General features: G+C 39.0%; 1 protein-coding gene across 2 annotated transcripts in view; it reads left to right on the forward strand.

Annotated features, from left to right (window-relative positions):
- The window catches only part of AGAP3 (ArfGAP with GTPase domain, ankyrin repeat and PH domain 3), a 2,466,462-nt gene that overhangs the window by 1,566,807 nt on the left and 879,660 nt on the right, over positions 1-19,995 (forward strand). The window lies entirely within an intron of this gene.

Consider the following 19,995-nt stretch of genomic DNA (forward strand, 5'->3'; position numbering starts at 1 on the left):
TTCAACAATTGGCTAAGTTTCTGGTGTCATTCTAAGGGGATCCAGTATCTGTCTGCCTGGGATGACATGATTGACAGACCTCAATGCTTTGCCAGAGATGGCCTGCATCTGTCACCCCTGGGCTTCCGAATACTGGCCAAGACTGGTGCCATCTCTGTAGTGCCTTTTTTAGGCAGTGTTCCAAAGATCAAATTACCACCATAACAGCTACAAACAAATGCAATCTGAGGGTCATGCTGCTCATTGCTAGAAGTCTACATCTCAAAGTGCACTTGCTCGAAGCGCTCCTTAAAATGGAGAACATCGACATTTGTGCTGTAACAGAGACCTGGTTCAAGGCAGCAGAAAGTACCCCTGCACTACCAGGCTATAATTCATTCCACACCTTTTGGCCCCAGAACGTGGACTGTAGCTCCAAAGATGGTGGTGTTTCCATATTCATAAAGGATGCGCACTCCTCCAGACTGGTAGCCCAACATAACGCATCAGAGATGCTTCAGGTGCAGCTAACATTGGGTAAGACAGCAATTCAGGTCATAACCTGCTATAGGTCCCCAACCATGTCCCAAGACTCACACTCCATGTTCCTAAGCACCCTGGAGAATATTAGGGTCCAACCTAACACTGTCATACTGGGCGACTTCAACTACCCCTCCATTAACTGGGAAAACTACACATGTAACAGTACACTTGCCCAACGTTTTGTGGAACATTAATTCTAATGCCCTGGACCAGCTCGTTCATACCCCCACTAGAGGTAGCAACATCCTTGACCTGGTCATTACTAACATGGGCGACTGTTGCTCTACACCAATAGTCAACTCCTCCCTGGTTAGAACTGACCACAAAGTAATCACCTTGGAAATGCTCACCCCCCCCCCCCCACAAAGGTAACCACCATGAAAAATTTCTCCAAAGCTAACTTTGAGATCCTAAAAACAGAGATGGCTAACTTCACGGCACCCATGCAAATGGATAATAGTTGCATGACCGCCGACTCATATACCAGTGCGCTGTACGAACATGTACACAAATGCAAGGATCTCGCCATACCCAATAGAATCAAGACGCTCTTCTCCAAAAAAAGGAAGCCAATTTGCTGGTCCCCTGCCATAAACAAACTCTACAACAAAAGGAGGAAACTGATGCGGAATAAGGTGAAGTCCCAAGATTGGAAAAACTCCCTTATCACCCTCAACAAAATGTTGAGATCCCTCATTAAATCCTCTAAAGCTAGCTATGAAAACAGAGTTGCAGCAGATAGTAAAGACAACCACAAGGCCTTCTATAGTTATGTAAAGAATCTCCACAGCAATTCCCAGATTTGCTCTGAGCTACTGCACAATGGTACCTCCTATACCAAGCCAATACCAAGCCAACAGATATTGCCAATATACTGTCCGACAGATTCAGTGCCAACTTTACCCCATTTACCACCCCCCCAAAGGACCAATCACAATACCAGTAGATTGCCAGGCACCCAGTATTACTGCTGCACATGTTAAGACAGCACTGTCCAAGGCCAAGAATACAGCTTCTTTGGGACCTGACAGTATCCCTGGCTGTGTTCTACATGAACTACAGAGTGAACTGACACCTCACCTGTGTGCCCTGTTCAACCACAGCCTCACCTCAGGCTTTGTCCCTACCGAGTGGCGCACTGCTACAGTCATCCTTCTACCCAAAGGAGGAGCGACTACAGACCCTGGGAACTATCGCCCCATTAGCCTGATGTGTCTGATATGCAAAGCTATGGAACGCATCATCATGGACCTAATAAACAAGGATATAGGGAATCTCCAATCTCTGGATCCCACACAGTTTGATTTTGTGAAGGGTAGATCATGCCTGCTCAACTTGGTCAACTTCTTTGAGTCAGTCACCAGAGCTGTGGATGAAGGCAAGGTGGTTCATACAGCCTACCTTGATCTGGCCAAGGCCTTTGATACCATTACTCACTCAGGAATCGTAGAAAAACTCACTAAGCTAGGCATCAACCCCTGTATCACTAGGTGGGTTGCAAACTGGCTCACTGATAGAACCAACAGTTTGAAAGTAGCTGACTCCAAGTCAGACTGCCAACCAGTCACGGGTGGAGTCCCACAGGGTTCGGTCCTGGGTCCTCTCCTGTTTGGTATATAATTCTCTGAAGTCCAGGCCAACATGAAGGGACTCTGGCTGACAAAGTTCACAGGTGATTGCAAGTTGGGAGCTGTTATTAACTCCCCAAGTGATGTTGACATCCTACAGAAAGGCCTCACTGAGACCAACAACTGGTGTTAGAACCATGGCCATAAGCTCAATGCCAAAAAATGTGTCATCAGCCCCTTTGGGAAAAACCCGGTTCCCATGAATTACCACATCGATGGTAGTCCACTGAACACAGAAGGCATTATAAGAGATCTGGGAAAACAGGTTGACATCAACTTCTCTCTTAACCACCACATTGCCACTGTGGTCAGAAAGTCTTTCTATCTGGCACGTCTCATTACTAAGGGTTTTGCATCCAGGAAGAAAGAGGTCATTGTCTCCTCCTACTCTTCCCTCATTAGGACAGTCATTGAGTACAATGCCCCATTTGGCATGTACCTGACTAAACACCTGCAACAGCTGGAGAGGCTGTGAAAGTACCTCACAAAGAGGATCCTAGGCTTTAAACATTTGTCCTATATGGACAGATTAAAAAAAATTCCAACTATTCTGTATCTCATATCGCCTACTTAGAGGCAATCTCTGCTTGACTTACAAAGCCATGTCTGACCCAGTTCTGTTAGAAATGCTGCATCTAAAGAAATCCCGATCCGTCCGCACCACACGCTCCAGAGACCTCAACCTCATTACCACAGTCAACAAAACATGCTGGAGGGACAGGTTCATAACCCAGAGACTGCCCATGCAATGGAATAGACTTCCCATACATGTCAAGCAGAGCACCTCATTGGCCCTCTTCAAGAGAAGTCTTGATGAGTGAATGGGAAATAGAAAATTCACCCCAGGGATCACTCCAGTGTCTTTACTCAAGAGAGGCACTGGGAACAAAGGTCGGGTTGCACGACGCCAGGGTACTCCTATGGGCTAGGCCTGTAAAGGCTCCAGGGCCATTAGCCTAGTACACACCTATGAACAAGGGCAACACTCTGTCATTCTGTCTGTCCAATTGTCTACCTAACTGCCTGTCTAGTAATGTTGGACCACTAATCAGTGACAAAACAATTTTTATACATAACTGCTGCCTCTACAATCCACTAAGTTACATGTGGGCTTTCTCTTTAGTAACTTCCATCTCTGCAAAATTTTAGAATATATAAATGTAACTACTGTTTGTGTATAAATTTAAATAGAAATGTAACTACTGTATTTAAATGGACCTTAGTATAATGCAGTGTATGCAAATGGAGTTTTCTTCCCGGGAATCCTCTGAAAATGATTATGACCCAGTCAGACTTTCCCGATAAGCAAAGACAGATAAATTAATCACCTTAATGAAAGATTAAAAGAAGGGCTGTTATCAAACAACAGTACATTCTTGTAACTGAATAAGAAAAAACACAATTTGCTGAGCAACAAGCCACTTGGTTCCCTTGAATATATCATTGTGATTTCAGCCCAGCACGTGCTCTGGGCCTAGTTTTCTCATTTATTGCCCTGTCAGCCTTACAGACCTGCTCTGCAAAGTCATGGAATATATTGAAACTGACCTTATAAACTTTGATATCAAGAATTTTGTTAGATTTGACCTCCCAGTGGTTTAGCTTGTTTGTTTAATCTAGAAAACTTCTTTGAAGGGGTTATGGAGGCAGTGCAGTGCACGCAACATATCTTGATCTGGTCAAGCCGTTTACCATCAGTCTCCATATTGGCATCATAAAAATGCTGTAAAAATCGGCCATAAGATGGACAGTAAACTGGCTGAAAGACCTCCACACAATGCAAGTTGCAGTTGCTTCATCAGAAAATATGGAAGTAACCGGCAGGGTCCCTCAGGGTTTAGTGTTGGGACCTCTCCTTTTTGGTATGTACCTATCAAATCAACAGGTAAAGAGCCAAGACATCTGACTAAAGAAATTTGCAGAGGACTGCTAACTGGGAGTTTTTGAGTCACCCTGTGAAAACGAATTGCTCCGGAATAAACTCTTCCTAGTAATCTCTTCATATATTAAAAATGGGCTCAAAATGAATGCCAAAGTATAGTATAGTATCATAACTTTTGGTGGACAACCCCTCCCCTTATCCTACTGTGTAAGCAACACACCGCTATAAAATGAAAATGTAGCCAGGAACCTAGGTACTTGGGTTGATAGATCTCTTTCCTTTGAACATCATGTGGCAATGGTTGTCAGGAAATCATTTTGTTTAGCTCCACTAATTGACAAGGAAATATCATTAAGGTCTAAAAAGGTACTCAGTATTGATCAGGCCAGATATCGGGTACAATGTCCCCTTTTGGGATGTTTCTCACTAAACATATCAAATCATCAGAAAGACCCTAATGTTTTCTAACTGAAAAGATCTCAAGCCTAAAGTTCCTTAGCTATCAGTAGAGATTCAGAGCTCTTCCTTTTATTGTGTGTCTTAGAAACTTTTGAAGGGAGATTTGTGTTTTGTCTAACTTATCATTAGAGAACCGATTGTCCTGGACTTCCTGTTTTCTCTGCAAGACCAATATCTCCACAAGTAGTACAAGTAAGAATCTAAATCTTTACCAACAGGTAAATAAAACAAGATGGAAGGACAGATTTATAACCCAGCATCTCTTAAGCAGTGCAACTCACTGTCTTCCTTTAGACATATGGCTGGTTACATATTTACAAATTTGACTGATGTGGCCTTCCTGGAGAAAGGCAGTGAGGCCTTAGCGAGGTTACTGGCAAAGTGTGAGTGATCGTAAGACTCATTGGTCTTGGAATATCTTTAAATTTATGAATCTAAAACTATTACAGATCAGAGGTGTTATGATGGGTTGCCACGTTAGTAGCCAAGTGTGTATAAAGGAGATAACTAAGGTAATCAAAACTGTAGAACATCTGCTAAGCAGCAGTAAATAATGCTAATGCTAGTCCAGTTCTGTGGTAATCGAATAGAATCGTTTGTATGGACAAGTATGTGTAGACATATGTTTGCAGTGAATATGAGAGCATGTAAGCTGTTATAATACAGTTAATGATGGAATCAACATTCTGATCAGCTGAGTAATGTGCCTAGTGATCAGAGTTTGCTGACTAGGTTAAATTAGGATTCTGTGGGTCACGTGGAAAAGCTAATGGTGGGGAAAAGTAATCTAGTTCAGTTAATGGAGGTGGTGATAGACTAGAAGCATCAGTAGAGGTCATCATGGTGGACACAGTACTATAAAGGAGATGTGTGAGAAAGGAAGTGAGCCACAGCAGCAGGCACAGGGCAAGGAAGGAAAGATGAGAGGAGAGTTTGGCACAAGAGAGTTATAAAGGAATTGAAAAAGAGGCTGTGATTGTCATAAAGCAGCAGCTGTCAGCACAGGGGATAAAGGTTCTTCATCTTCTTGCCCTGGGACGTGCCTTCAGCCACTATTGCATAATGTTCGACTCCAAGAACGGTACTTGACAAGTTATGCTCCTGAGTGCCTCATGGTAAAAAAAAGGTACTTATACCTGTGAAGGTCTACCTGGTTGACGAATGAAATAAAAGTATTTAAGTTTTGTAATCAGGACAAAACACTGACTAGAGACCAGTTTCAATCTCAACCCAGGAACAACACTCAAACCAAAACAATTTAGTATAAAGATAAAGTAAGAAAGGTTCATTTACTAGGTATTAGAAAGTTTAACAATCTTCTCAAAAACATAATTGAGTACAGCTGTTACTAAACAAATGATTTTAATAAATAGCACTGTAGACTGCAAATACTTCATATTGCTGACAAAAAAATGAAAAAAGGGAGCACAGTTTTTTATCACTTACACACTTACTTTTTCTGGAAGGGTACAGAAGTACATATTCTTGAACTAGAAATGAAAGTGACCATTTATTTCCTTCTTTCATGGTATGGAACCAGACCAAGCTTCTGTACAGATAATTAAAGCTAAAGCCTCTGCTTTACACATTTAAACAATTTGATTGGTTGTTCATTTCCTAGTCCTTTATTGGACGAGATCTTGATTTGAGTTATCGCTATCTACCCCATTGGACTATTCTTAAATTTAAACAATTTGATTGGTTGTTTGCTTTTCATGCTATAGTTATTCAGACTAGACCTAGTTTTTACCTTTGTTCATTGTTTGTTACAATGCTGTTTTGCCTGGTATTAGCCTGATGATTGGTCTGTGAACATTCTTCACATTTGTTACTCTTAATGATTATTTTTATCCATTTTTTTGTGATTAAGAGGTTGTAATAGGAAACACACAGTTATTTATTCATTCTATATATGTTTTGAACACACATTTTTCTAAGTAACAATGATAAGTTCTTATTTGGAGCATTTTTATCTGTATGCATAATACCACATATTAAATGACTGCTTTTAATTGGCTAAGTACTCCATTCTAGCACTTTAATTGGTTAAAATTTTAATATGTTTTTATTGGTTGATAATTACAACAGACAAATGTGATTGGACAGGATTTATATAAATATTTCTTGCTTGTTCAGACATTTTTGAATCTGAAGAAGGGTGGAAGCCACCCGAAAGCACTCATTCTTTTTTTATATTCTACAATAAAATTGTTTTATGACTATAGCTGTGATGACTGCACTGGTATATTTTGGGACTTTAAATATACACACACACACACACACACACACACACACACACACACACACACACACACACACACACACACACACACAGAGTACCCTGCCCAGTGCCATATATACTAACTGCAGTTCAGTGAAATGAGTTTTCTTTTAAACCTCATTCCTCCTATGTATGCATTGTTCCCACAGTTCCCTTTTTTCCTATGTAATTTGCTCCCATCCTTTGCAATTCCAGTTGTTTTATCTCAGTTACTATGTACAATACTTCTAGTGCAGTTGGTATAGACTTTGATTTCCATTTTCTAGTAATTGCGTTTTTTGGCAGCCACCATAATTAGACTCAGCAAGACATTACTATGTCTAGTCAATTTCAGATTATGTATTATAGCTCAGAAGAATCATTTCATAAGTTACACTAATTTGCTCATCTAGCGTCTCTGACAGAGTAGTCTGCAGTGAATCTTTAAAATCTGCCAGTTTATTATACTCCCAGCAAATATGTTCCCAATCACCACTTTCTTCCCTTCCCACCTCCAACATTTGCTGTCAACCTGAGGAAAGATTCTCTGGAGTCTACTTGAGGTATAAAATATCTCTGTAAACATTTCCAAGCAAAAATCCTAAATCATCTAGATTTTGTTGTATATTTGGGAGACTGGGAGACATACATACGTACATTCCCCATTGTTACTTTGTGAATTATTTATCCTGTCTGTCCTCACAGACCTTTCTAGCCTCCTCTGATTGATTATTATTATCATGCAACATTTTATATGCTCTATTAATTATTCTTTTTTTAACATCAGCTTCTGTTCTAGATTCCACTGAAAACTCTACCAGTGCTAGTCTTTCATTTAGGGCCTCCTTATTTTTTCCTCTCTGCCTATACTCTGATATCAGTTCTTGATAGGATAGACAATCTTTAACCTGCAGTCCCAATAAATTCCTGATGTCTTCCCATTCTATTACCTTTCTCTCTCCAGTTATTTGCTCCCAATACCTTGATTCTTTTGAACGATTTCTCCAATAAATTCTGGTCCCCTCTTGCCTAATGTCTGAATCCCTAATTGCAGTCATTCCTATCAGCAGAATCTCCTTTCTCCATTCCCCTGTTGGCTTAGCTCTTACAATACTTTCTGCTACTTTATGAATATAATATTTTGTATGATTATTGTTATTCTCTTTAAAGGTCTGCATTTAAAGTCCAGGTCTCTCATTGTTTCTTGAGCTTCCCCCTGTTTCATCATTATCCATTTCCACTTTCAATTTATAGGTTTCTGCTTGTGTTATGTATTGGAGCCTTAACTGTGTAGCTCTGAAATACCCTTTTAAATTGGGTAATCCAAATCAGCCTTATCCTGTTGGAAGAATCGGCTTATCTCGTTTGGCTCTTGCCATCTTCCCCTCCCAGATAAAATCCTTCAACTCTTTATTAATTGCTATCCACAACTTCTTATGTTTGATAACAATATGTCTGACCCTTGTATAAGACTAAAGGAACTAAAAACATTTTAACTGCTTGTATCTTACTACCCATATCCATATAACAGAGCATCCAATTTCTCAGTTTTTGTGTTATCTTTTGTTTAGTCTCTTCCCCCATATCCTTAGCTGCCACACTCTAATCATTTGTAATCCATACTCCTAAATACATCATTTTATATTGTCCCCAGAAATATGGATATTGCTGATCCAATTCATGTGCAGATACATAATTTACCATTATTGCCTTTGTTTTAGATTTGAAACTGTCTAAAAATGTTCCCCAACACTATAATGTCCTTCTCTGATTTTGTCAAGTATAAAATAATATCATCTGCAAATAGAGCCAGCTTTTCTTGACTACCATGCCAATTATACCCTTGAATTTCTGAGTCTGTTATTTTCTTTGCCAGTGGTTCTAAATATTACTCAAATAACTAACAAAGGGGAAATAGGACACCACTGCCTGGTTCCTCTGCTCAAGCAGGAATTATCAGAGAGGAACCTGACCACTTTAATTTTCACTGCTGATCCCTCATATATCCTCCTAATCAACTTTATAATGTTATCAGGGAATGCAAATGCTTTCCTTTCCCTGCTCATGTCCCAGCTTACTTTGGCAAATGCTTTCTCTGCATCAAGACCCACCAACAACGGTAGTATTTTCTTACATTCTGCTTCCCTCTGGATCATCAATGTTCTGTTAATGTTGTCAAATGTTTGCCTCCCCTGCACAAAACCACACTGATCCTTATCTATCAATTTTGGCATCACTTTTGCCATTCTTTTAGCCATTATAGACATGAACGCTTTCTGAAGAATGGAGGTAACTGGAAGCACAAGGAGAATATAAACTGCTAATTCGCCAGTTATTCACTTTCACAGTTAAACTGCTTCCTCAGGCTTGTATTTTACTTACTTTGTGGCTAGACTGGATTTATTGAACAAGGACTGCGTTTTTCATAGACATGAACACTTTATAACCATGGTTTAGTATTGAAATGGACCTGTTCATGAATCTGGCTTTGATGGATCTTTACACACTTTAGGTATTACAGCTACCATCGTTTTCTTCCAGGATGTTGATATTTCTCCTCATCTTAAAATACTGTTAAACAAAATGTTCCAGATATTTGTCATTTTTTTCCCTCCTAGCTTCCAAACTTCCACAGGAATACCATCTGTTTCTGGGGACTTTCCTGTAGATTGTTTATACATCACCATTTTTATCTTGTCTCTTCCTATCCTAACTGTTAGTTACTGAGCCTCGTTTACGTCTAACCTTGTCATATTTAATTCTTCCATAACCATTTCCATTTGTCCCTTTTCTTGATTTCCATATTTCTCTGCTTTATACAGACTTTCATAGAATTTCTGAAATATTTCTAACCTGTATAGGATCTCGTTACCTTCCTTTCTTATAGGCTCCATAAACTTGGCAATAGCCCTTTCTACTTTCTCTTGCCTGAGTCATTGTGCTTAATAAGTTATTATAAAAAAACAGTTGGGTAATGGCAATCTTTCTAAACTCATGCATATTATTGAGATAGTCCCTTATTTTCTGTTTTGCATCCTGCATTTGCTGCTGTTCTTGTTCTGTGAGATTTCCTTTGCTCTGCAATACTTTAACTGCAGAGAGATCTGCTCTGAGCTACAACAGAATGGCATTAAATATACTGATCCCAAGGATATTGCCAATATCCTGGCAGATCGATTTAGTGCCAACTTCATCCCCTTCTCACCCCCTAAAGGGCCCATCTCAATACCAAAAAGATTGCCAAATTCCAGTAATCACGGCCACACAGGTAGAAACCGCACTCTCCAAAGCTAAGAATACAGCATCCATGGGACCAGATGACATCCCAGGCTGTGTACTGCATGAACTACAAAATGAACTGGCAGCTCACCTAAGTGTCATGCTTAATCATAGCCTCACCTCAGGCTTTGTGCCCACTGAGTGACGCACAGCTACAGTTAGCCCACTCCACAAGGGGGGATCTGCCTTGGATCCCGGGAACTACTGTCCCATCAGTCTGACAAGCCTGATCTGAAAGGGCATGGAACGCATTATCATGGAACTTATAAACAAAGACATTGGCAACCTTCAAACACTGGGCCTCACCCAGTTTGGGTTTGTGAAGGGCCGATCTTGTCTCCTGAATCTGATTGACTTCTTCGAATCAGTCTCCAGAGCTGTGGACGAAGGTAAGGCAATCCACACAGCCGATTTGGACCTTTCCAAGGCCTTCGACACCATCCTCCACTCTGGAATCATAGATAAACTTGCTAAGCTGGGCATAAATCCCTACGTCACTCAATGGGTTGCCTGATGGCTTACTGACAGAACCCAGACTGTAAAAGTAGCCATCTCCAAATCCAGCTCCAGACAAGTGACAAGTGGAGTATCTCAGGGTTCAGTCCTGGGACCACTCTTGTTTGGCATCTACTTCTCTGAAGTACAGGCCAACACTAAGGGACTCTGGCTATCAAAGTTCGCAGATGACTGCAAACTGGGGGCCGATATTGAATCCCCAAATGATGTGGATATTCTACAAAAGGGCCTTACAGAAACAGATGCCTGGTTCCAGAGCCATGGGCTCAAGCTTAATGCCAAGAAATGTATAGTTATCCCCTTTGGAAAAAAACATGTACCCATGAATTACCACATAGGTGGCAGTACACTAAACATCGAAAGTGTGATGGGAGACTTAGGGCCACAGGTGGACATTCGTCTCACTTTCTATAACCACATCGCCACAACAGTCAGGAAATCCTTCTATGTGGCACACCTTATCACTAAGGGCTTTTCATCCAGAACAAAGGAGGTCATTGTCCTACTGTACTCATCCTTCATTAGACCCATTATAGAGTATAATGCCCCGTTTGGTATGTACCTCACAAGACATCTGCAACAGCTGGAAAGGCCTCAGAAATACCTCACTAAAAGAATCACAGGCCTAAAGCAGATGCCATATGCTGACCGTCTAAAAAACTCCAGCTATACTCTGTGGCATATAGTCTACTCAGAGGCGATCTCTGCTTAACATACAAGGCCATGTCAAACCCTGAGCTGTTGGACATGCTCCACTTAAAGAAATTCCAATCCCTCAGAGCCACATGCTCCAGGGATCTAAACCTTGTCATCACAATGAACAAAACATGCTGGAGAGATAGGTTCCTGACCCAGAGACTCCCCATACTCTGGAATAGACTGCCCATACATGTCAAGCAGAGCGCTTCCTTGGCCCTCTTCAAATGGAACCTTGATGATTGGATGGGGGATAGGAGATTCACCCCGGGAATCATGTCAGTCGCCCTGCTAGACAGGGGTCCAGAGAAGTAAATATTGTGGGAAGAAATATCCAGGGAATTGTTATGGCTAGGCTTGTATAGGCCCTAGGGCCAATAGCCTAGTACCAACCTATGAACATGTCAGTCCCTCTAAATAATTTTTGTTACTTCTTAACCATATCTCCCTTTTTTTTATTTCCACCCTATTTTTAAATTTTACTTTAATTTTATCCCACTCCCCAGCTATATTTTCAGAAGAAATTTCTATCCCCTCTAATAGCTCCTGTATAATTTCCATTACCCATTCATTAAATTCCTCTCTTTTCAGCAGATAGATGGGAAAGCACCAGTGTCTCATTTTTATTTCACTTCCCTGTATTTTTATTTTAGTTATTATTGGCACATGATCTGAAATATTTATTGGGCGCATATGAAGCCCTTCATTTAAATGCACACGTTCCTGTAAAATGTAAATTCTGGCTAGCCTAGCCCAGTTTGTGTATCTTGGGGAATAATATGTAAATTCACGTCACACTCATAGTTCTGAATTCACATGTTCCATACCAAATACTTTAATACATTTTTTTCAAAAGTCTACCCTCCTTTGTTATACTTTCCCTTCCGGGCCCCCCCAGATATCATTGATGTAAATCAAATTCCATTCTCCACCTATAAGTAATATTCCTTGCTGAAAGCTGATTATTTCTCCCAGAATTTTCTTAAGCTCCATTGTAGCAGTTTTAGGTGGAATGTAAATACATGCCAATGTAATCCTTCTACCTTGCCAGTAGCCCCTTGGTACTACAAATCTACCAGTATTAACGTTTTTATCCTCTTCTGTCACTATTGGAGCTGCTCTTGCAATTAATATAAGTACTCCTCTGTTCCTTTGTCCAAAGTATTCTGCTGAATATCCATAATGAAAACCTTTCTTTATCAAATTTGCATATTAAGTTCTTTCCAAGTGTGTCTCCTGTAGCATGGCTATTTGTACTCAACATTTTTAGTATAGTTCACTACTCTTTCTTTTTTCTGTTTATCTTTGAGACCATTAACATTTAAAGATATTACAGAAAGCATCATTGTATTAAAAAGCTATTTCCACCTTTAATATATAACAGCTTTTTTGTTAAATGTCTAGTTCCAGCTTTTGTGTTGCATGCATTTATTGTTTGGCAGGTTGAACTTCTATACAATTGATTCTTGTCATATCCATTTGAGCCTTTGTCACATCTTACAAAACTTTTTGTTTTATTGAAAGCCATCAAAAGAAAAAACACCCCCCAATACCCCCTAAAACCTATTAACTTAGTACTAACACACAAAACTATGTACATCTTCAAATATTGAAGTTTTACCCTCCTAATAGGAACAAATGTCTCATACTGACAGCCACAGTCTCAAACTTGAGTTAACCTAAAAGAAAGGTAATCCATGCTAAGAAACATGGTGCAGCATATTCTTCTACTAAGTGCTGTCTGGTTTTGTCATATATGTATAGCTCTCCCAGCTGGGAAAACACTTGAATGCATTCAGAGAATATCTCCTTGCCAATTTCTCTTTTTTAGCCAATTTCTCCTTATCAGATTATTAATTTCTCTTTATCAGATTGTCTCCATGAAAACATGAGGACCAGGTACAGAATTGTTTCTAAGCATACATGTATTTGCTTTAAAAATGCCTTATTATAATCAACATTCTTTTTCATTTACCTGCTTTCTCGTAAAGCTTGTTACTAGAACAAGCTAAGGGCCTTAATCCAGTCATTCCCCCATGCAAGAATGAGAAAAAGCACATTCATTTTTCTTTTGTCATGCTTTTTAACGAGAGTTTTTTTACATTGCAGTGCCTGCATTTCTTAAAACTGAATAAAGGAGGAAGAGAGAAGAAGGGAGAAAGGAAAAACACCTGTTTACAATGGTATCCCAATTGCACTTAAAAACAACTGAGAAAACTTTACTTTATAGCATGGAGAGAAAATCATATACTAAGAATAGTACTATTAAGAAAAAAAAATGTTTTACTTACAGTTAACTTTCACTCTCCTCTTTCCCTCGCCTAGGTATTTTTCCGAACATTAATGACATGAAGTAGGGCATATACTTTAGAATCCCCACAAAAGTCCAATATTTCCAGATATTTTTGTTCTGTCATATTTCACAAACATAATTATTGCTTTGTAATCCCACGTTTGTCAGTTTCCAAGTTACTGATTTTATTCCTGTGCATCTCCATCTCACAGATCCTGTCTCTTCTTCATTTTCATTGTATTCTCGATTCTTCAAGTCAGCTGTTCATAGGTTCATAGGTTCATAGATTAGTACTTTAACCATTAGGCCTTGAGCTCGCTTTCTTTTCTCCAGCATTTTCTGTTGAAACATTGGAAAATATTTCACTGGAACACTCTCTCTGTGGTCTTTATCAGAAGAACAAGAAGCAGAATCTCCCTTTTCACAGCTCACTTTTTGTTGAGCAAACTTTGCATTTCCTCCTTAGCATGTACTTCATCAAAAAATGATTTTGTCCATCCAAGGAAGACTATTCTGAGATAGCTAGGTGAACCAATTTGAATCTCACACCTGCTTCTTGACATTCCTTGAATAATGGCATAAATTTAATCCACGTCTGCGTGGTGTACAATGAGTAATCCACAAACACACTGCTCTCTCCCAATTTTAGTACTTCGTCCTTTTTCCACAATTTTGTCTGAATCAGCTCCTCTTGCTGGTAGGATTCCGTCTTTACTATTGGTCTAGGTTGCTTTCTCATAGCCAGGTTTGGAGCAGACACAAAATGTGCCCTTTCAATTAATACCTCATGCTGTGGAGTACCAGTCCAGTTGCTTATTTGGGCTTTCATAAAATGAATACAGTCTGTTCCATCCAACTTCTTTGGTACAGCTGAAAATCTCATGATTTCCCTACATGCTCTGTCCTCTAATTTTTTTTTTTGAAACATCTCTTCTTGTGCAGTCTCATATTCATGAAACAAACGAATCCACGTCAAGAAACCAGAATTTATTACTGCAAAGCTTTCAGGTTACAACACCCTTCCTCGGTGCTGTTTAATTCCAATTAATTCAAAGAGTTTAAATAGGAGCATTTTAAGAATACATGATATCTCCCAACCTATCATACATTTTCCTTTAACCCACCCCCCATTCTCTAAAACACAAAGGTTTAAAATGTCCTTGATATACATATATAGAAAAAACAACAGATATCAAAAATACTAAAACAATTATCAAAAATATTGGGATATTAAAACATTTAAAACAGTATGACATAGATCAAAGATCTTCCCTCTGTCTTTTTATTAAAATTGGTTTTATACTGACAGCATTATTTAGACCTGGTTTTAAATCTGCCTGTAGTCTTACTATCCATTCATATTCTTTTGTTTCTAAAATATTATTCATATCACCACCTCTATTTCTTATAAACACTACATCTATCACTCTAAATTTAAAACGATGTTCCTGACCATTGTCTGTTATATGCTTACTTAGAGCACTTGTAATGATATTTCTTCTAATATCTGATTTATGTTCCACTATCCACTCTCTTAATTTTCTAATAGTTTTTCCTACGTAAAATGATGAACATGCCACACAGGTAGCTAAATATACCACATAAGTGTTATTACAATTTGCCGAACAGTGGAACACAAAATCTTTATTTGTTAATGGATGTTTAGTATTTCCATCTTCATAAATATCATTACAACAACTACAGTTAAAACATTTTAAGGTACCTGATTTTCTAATCTGGCTTTTCTTAATTCTTGATGTAAAATCTTTATAACACAAATTCCTTTTCAAACTTTGCGAATTTCTATAGACATAATTAGGTAGCTCACCTACAATATTCTGCAATTCCGGCATAGCCATCAAGATCATCCAGTTCTTCTCTATATATTTTTTTTACCTCCCTAGTCTTTATATTAAAGGTAGTAATGTACCTAATTATACTATCCCTCTCTTTTCCTAATTTTGCTTCATGTACTTCACCTGTTTCAAAAGTCGGTCTAGAATTATTATATCTCTCCTTGCATACTTCCTCATAAACTTACTTTATAATGTCCACACTATAATCACTTTCATAGAATTCTTCCATCATGATCTTTGCTTGTTCATTAAATATTATGTCTTCTGTATTCAACACACTTGCCCTAATGTTGGCTAGTTCTACAGTCTCATATTCAGCCAGCCGTTTCTTCATTTCAACCTCTGATTTTTGCAGTTTTATCACCTCATCTGACTATCTGTTTAAAGCTTCTTCCATTTTTCCAGCCTTTTGTTGTTTGATTTGATATACTCCATCAGTGTTTTGTTTATTTTGTTTATTTTAAGCAGGTATGTGTGCAGTTATCTTATGCTTTCCTCTAGGTTACTGGAAGTCATGTCTGGAGCTTGCACTGCTTTTTGCTAAAGAGCTGTAGTACTTTTTCCAGTCACTGTTTTTCTTTATCTTTTGTAGGTGATTTTCCTTCAGGTCCTCTGTATTTCTTTTTTCCTAGCATCCAGGCAGTGCACTTACTAGCCATTTACTGAAATTTATCCAGAAACACAAACGTCCACTGGCTTTCTCTGCTGAGTTTTTGTTTGCAAACTGGGAGAGCTAGAATTAAGCTGTTACTCAATGTGCAGCCAGCATGAAAGTCCTCCTTTTTTGTTTTTATATGCTTTTGAGTTATCTTCTTGATCTCTGAAAATCAGTAAAGCATGTATCATTCTAGAGCGAGTTGATGGAACATAAGGAAACCTAGTATGTTGCAGGCCCCGTTTGGTATGTACCTCTCGACATCTGCAACAACTGGAAAGGCTGCAGAAATACCTCACTAAAAGAATGAAATGAAGCACAAAAGTCCAAAACCAGTAAAACAGTTGGACGAAGCACACCAGGATCCACAAAAATATATAATTTATTGAGCGCTTTTGTCTTTTAAATAAAAACTTCATCAGAATAACATGTAATACCTGTTATTCTGATGAAGTTTTTATTTAAAAGACGAAAGCGCTCAATAAATTATATATTTTTGTTGATCCTGGTGTACTTCGTCCAACTGTTTTACTCACTAAAAGAATCACAGGCTTAAAGCAGATGCCCTATACTGACAGTCTAAAAAAACTCCATCTATACTCTGTCGCATATCGTCTACTCAGAGGCGATCTCTGCTTAACACATAAGGCCATGTCAGACCCAGAGCTGTTGGACATGCTACACTTAAAGAAATCCCAATCCCTCAGAGCCACACGCTCCAGGGATCTAAACCTTCATCACAATGAACAAAACATGCTGGAGGGATGGGTTCCTATCCCAGACACTCCCCAGACTCTGGAATAGACTGTGCCCATACATGTCACGCAGAGTGCCTCTTTGGCCCTCTTCCAAAGGAACTTTGACGATTGGATGGGAGATAGGAAATTCACCCCAGGGATCACTTCAGTCCCCCTGCTAGACAGGGGTCCAGGGAAGTAAATTTTGTGGGAAGAAGTAGCCAGGGAATTGTTATGGCTAGGGTTGTATAGGCCCTAGGGCCGATAGCCTAGTACCAACCTATGTATATATGCATATGTGTGTGTATGTATATGCATATATGTGGGTCTACTTGACGTTACTGAAATGTCAGTAGACTGACTTTCAAATCACCAAGGCAAAAACGCCAAAAATCGAAAACACTGAAACCCCACATAGCTTACTGTCAAATAACCAACCCAATAATGTTCAACGCATCTCTCACAAAAAGCACCAACAAAACCAGAAACCCAGCCAGTGTAAGCACTGCTCTACAAAAAACAATTTACTACACAACTACTGAACTGTCTTCCAAACCCCGCCCACAAACCAGTCAACACTTGAAAATAAGAGAGCCCCCTGAATATTCATGCGGGTGCCCCACAAAAATATTCAGTGGAGATTTGTTAAACCACAAGTCACAAACACTTTAATTTAACATGTTATGTGTGCTTGCAGGGGGGGCCATGCACCCTGTGCGGCCCCCAATGGTTGGCTGCATCCCCCTCCCAAACCCCCTGTAAATGAAATATACCAACTCCGAGATCACACTCCAGTGTGGAAGTGAGCAGATTTCCGTTTCTGCTCAGCTTGGAGTTGGCATTTCACTTGTTCAGTCATCTGAATGTCAGCATAGTGGAGTTTCAGTTGTATGCAACTTCTGTCTTTTTGTGTTGGTGATTTGAAAGTCGGTCTACTGACATTTTGGTAATGTCAGGTTAAACCCTATATATATATATATATATATATATATATATATATATATATATATATATATATATATATATATATATATATAAAATGTTGGACAATGTGTGGAATATACAGAGCTCCAACATGCAATAGGTCGATGACAAATGGTTGACACAGGCAGGAAGTTGACAGGTGTACGAGATCGACATTCCCCCAATAGGGGATTATTTACTTTCCCCAGGGATTGTGTGATCTCGAAGTTAGCTTATATAGTTAGCAGGGGGTGAGGGGGGCACACTTTCCATTGGTTTACTCCACTCTCGGGTAATGCCTGGAGTGTGTGCAGAGCATTTCATTCTATGTGCTTTCGACATTCAGGTATCAATCTGTAGGGTGTCAGGATACTGTACGTTCATTCAATACAGTGTCCTATACATATATATATATATATATATATATATATATATATATATATATATATAGTATTTTTCATGGAATTGTAACTAGTGCTCTTCCCATCTTCCCAGTCATTCATACATACTGTTGAGCACCATCTTTACGTGCTCAAACAAAAATCTTTACGTATCATACACAAAAAATTTACAGGGGTAACATTAACTGTTTTTCTCACTTAACACATACAGGCTTTTGCTCTACCTTCTCCTTAATTCCCACGTTTCAGTTCAGCAAAATTCATTTCTCTCCAGGGCAGCAAATCACAGTTCTCTCTTAGGCCTCAGACCTTAACACTCTTAGGCCTTTGAATCTTTCTTTTTCATTCAAAAGGAGAAATTTTCTCCACCGTATGCCATTTGCATTGAGAGGCAAACATCTCTGCTTTCATTTCTTTGACCATAAGTTTTTATAGGAGTGGGATGTGGGCTCCTCCATTTGGGGAAAATATGGATCTTCTTCTCAGTGTGCCGCAGAAGTAGAGCTTCATAAGCCCCAAATCTGTTCTAGTGGGCAATATGCCACATGTCTACCTAGGACAGACCTGTGATGAGCACATTGGCCAACCAGGTCCCATAATGGCTGGCCCATGAACTGACTGGTAAGGAATGCATCTTCTTCCAAACATAAGTCTAATTTGAGCAGTATCTGGGATTATATCCAGTTTAAAAGCAGGCATAACATCCTCTAAGTTTTAAGTAGACTGGATATCAATAGTTGGGTTCAGAACTGATTTGCACTTTTAAAAAGATTTGAAATGGGTTTGTGTGGTTCTCAATTAGATCTGTGAAAGGAGTATATATTGCATAGCTCATTAAACGAGTGAGTCCAAAACATTAAAAATAAATAAAGTGTGTATGTTTGTATGTATCTGTGTGCCTATGGATAAGTTTATGCATGTCTGTATGTTTGTATGTATGTTAAGTAGACTTTATAAAGTAATTCAGTTGTTGCATAACTTTTATAATTTGTATCTAAAAATAACTCACGCAACAATTACATATTCTACACCAACTTTCAGACATTAGACAGAGGAGCTATTTAATACTAAAAGTGGAGCAAAAAATATATACTAAAAATAAAAACAAAATGGCTCATTTTCTAAGTGCAGTAATGCTCTCCAGGGTGGGCATTGCATGGAAGTAATGGACCTTCCCGTGATTAGGAAGATTGAGTCTCTCGTCACCCTGTGGCATTTGTTATTTCAATGCAAAGTCTGCCCTTTCAAACATTTTTGCTTGCTTACTTGAGATTATTTGTTCTGAACTGGGCCCCTAACTTGTAACTTATTCTTAAGAAACTTTTCCAGTGGGCTGTAAACTGGGAGAGCAGGTTGCTTACCTTTTGGGGGGGTTTGACTATTAACAGCAGGCTCCTCTGGAATTGTCACTTGTAGCCAGCCTATAGCCGGCACTGCAAAAAATAGAAAATTCAGTAATGTAGACATCCTGTTGCTTATATACTTAGCAATTTTCCAAGGGTAATCCTAGAAATACCAGTTGAGGATAGCTACATTGAGTATCACTGTACCATTGATCTGATAAAATATCTAACAATATGTGGTTATGTACGTGTTTTAATTTCCAAATCACTTTGGCCATAGAAGTGCTGTTATTTTACTACTAACAGTATGTAAGACTGCAACATTTGGTGACAAGATTCATGAAAAATGGTGGTGAAATTATAGCTGCTGTAATTGAAATAGTTTCATTCTTTATTTATTTATTCATTCATGCATACATTATGTTATTCATTTGCTAACTTGTTTAGGTGGATGGCCTGAAAACTATTTTCAATTGCAGGCAGCCCAGAAAGGAAAACAACAAAA

The sequence above is a fragment of the Protopterus annectens genome, chromosome 3.part1 (genome assembly GCF_019279795.1).
Source record: "Protopterus annectens isolate FY-2018-M chromosome 3.part1, PAN1.0, whole genome shotgun sequence".
Classification (NCBI taxonomy): Eukaryota; Metazoa; Chordata; order Ceratodontiformes; family Protopteridae; genus Protopterus; species Protopterus annectens.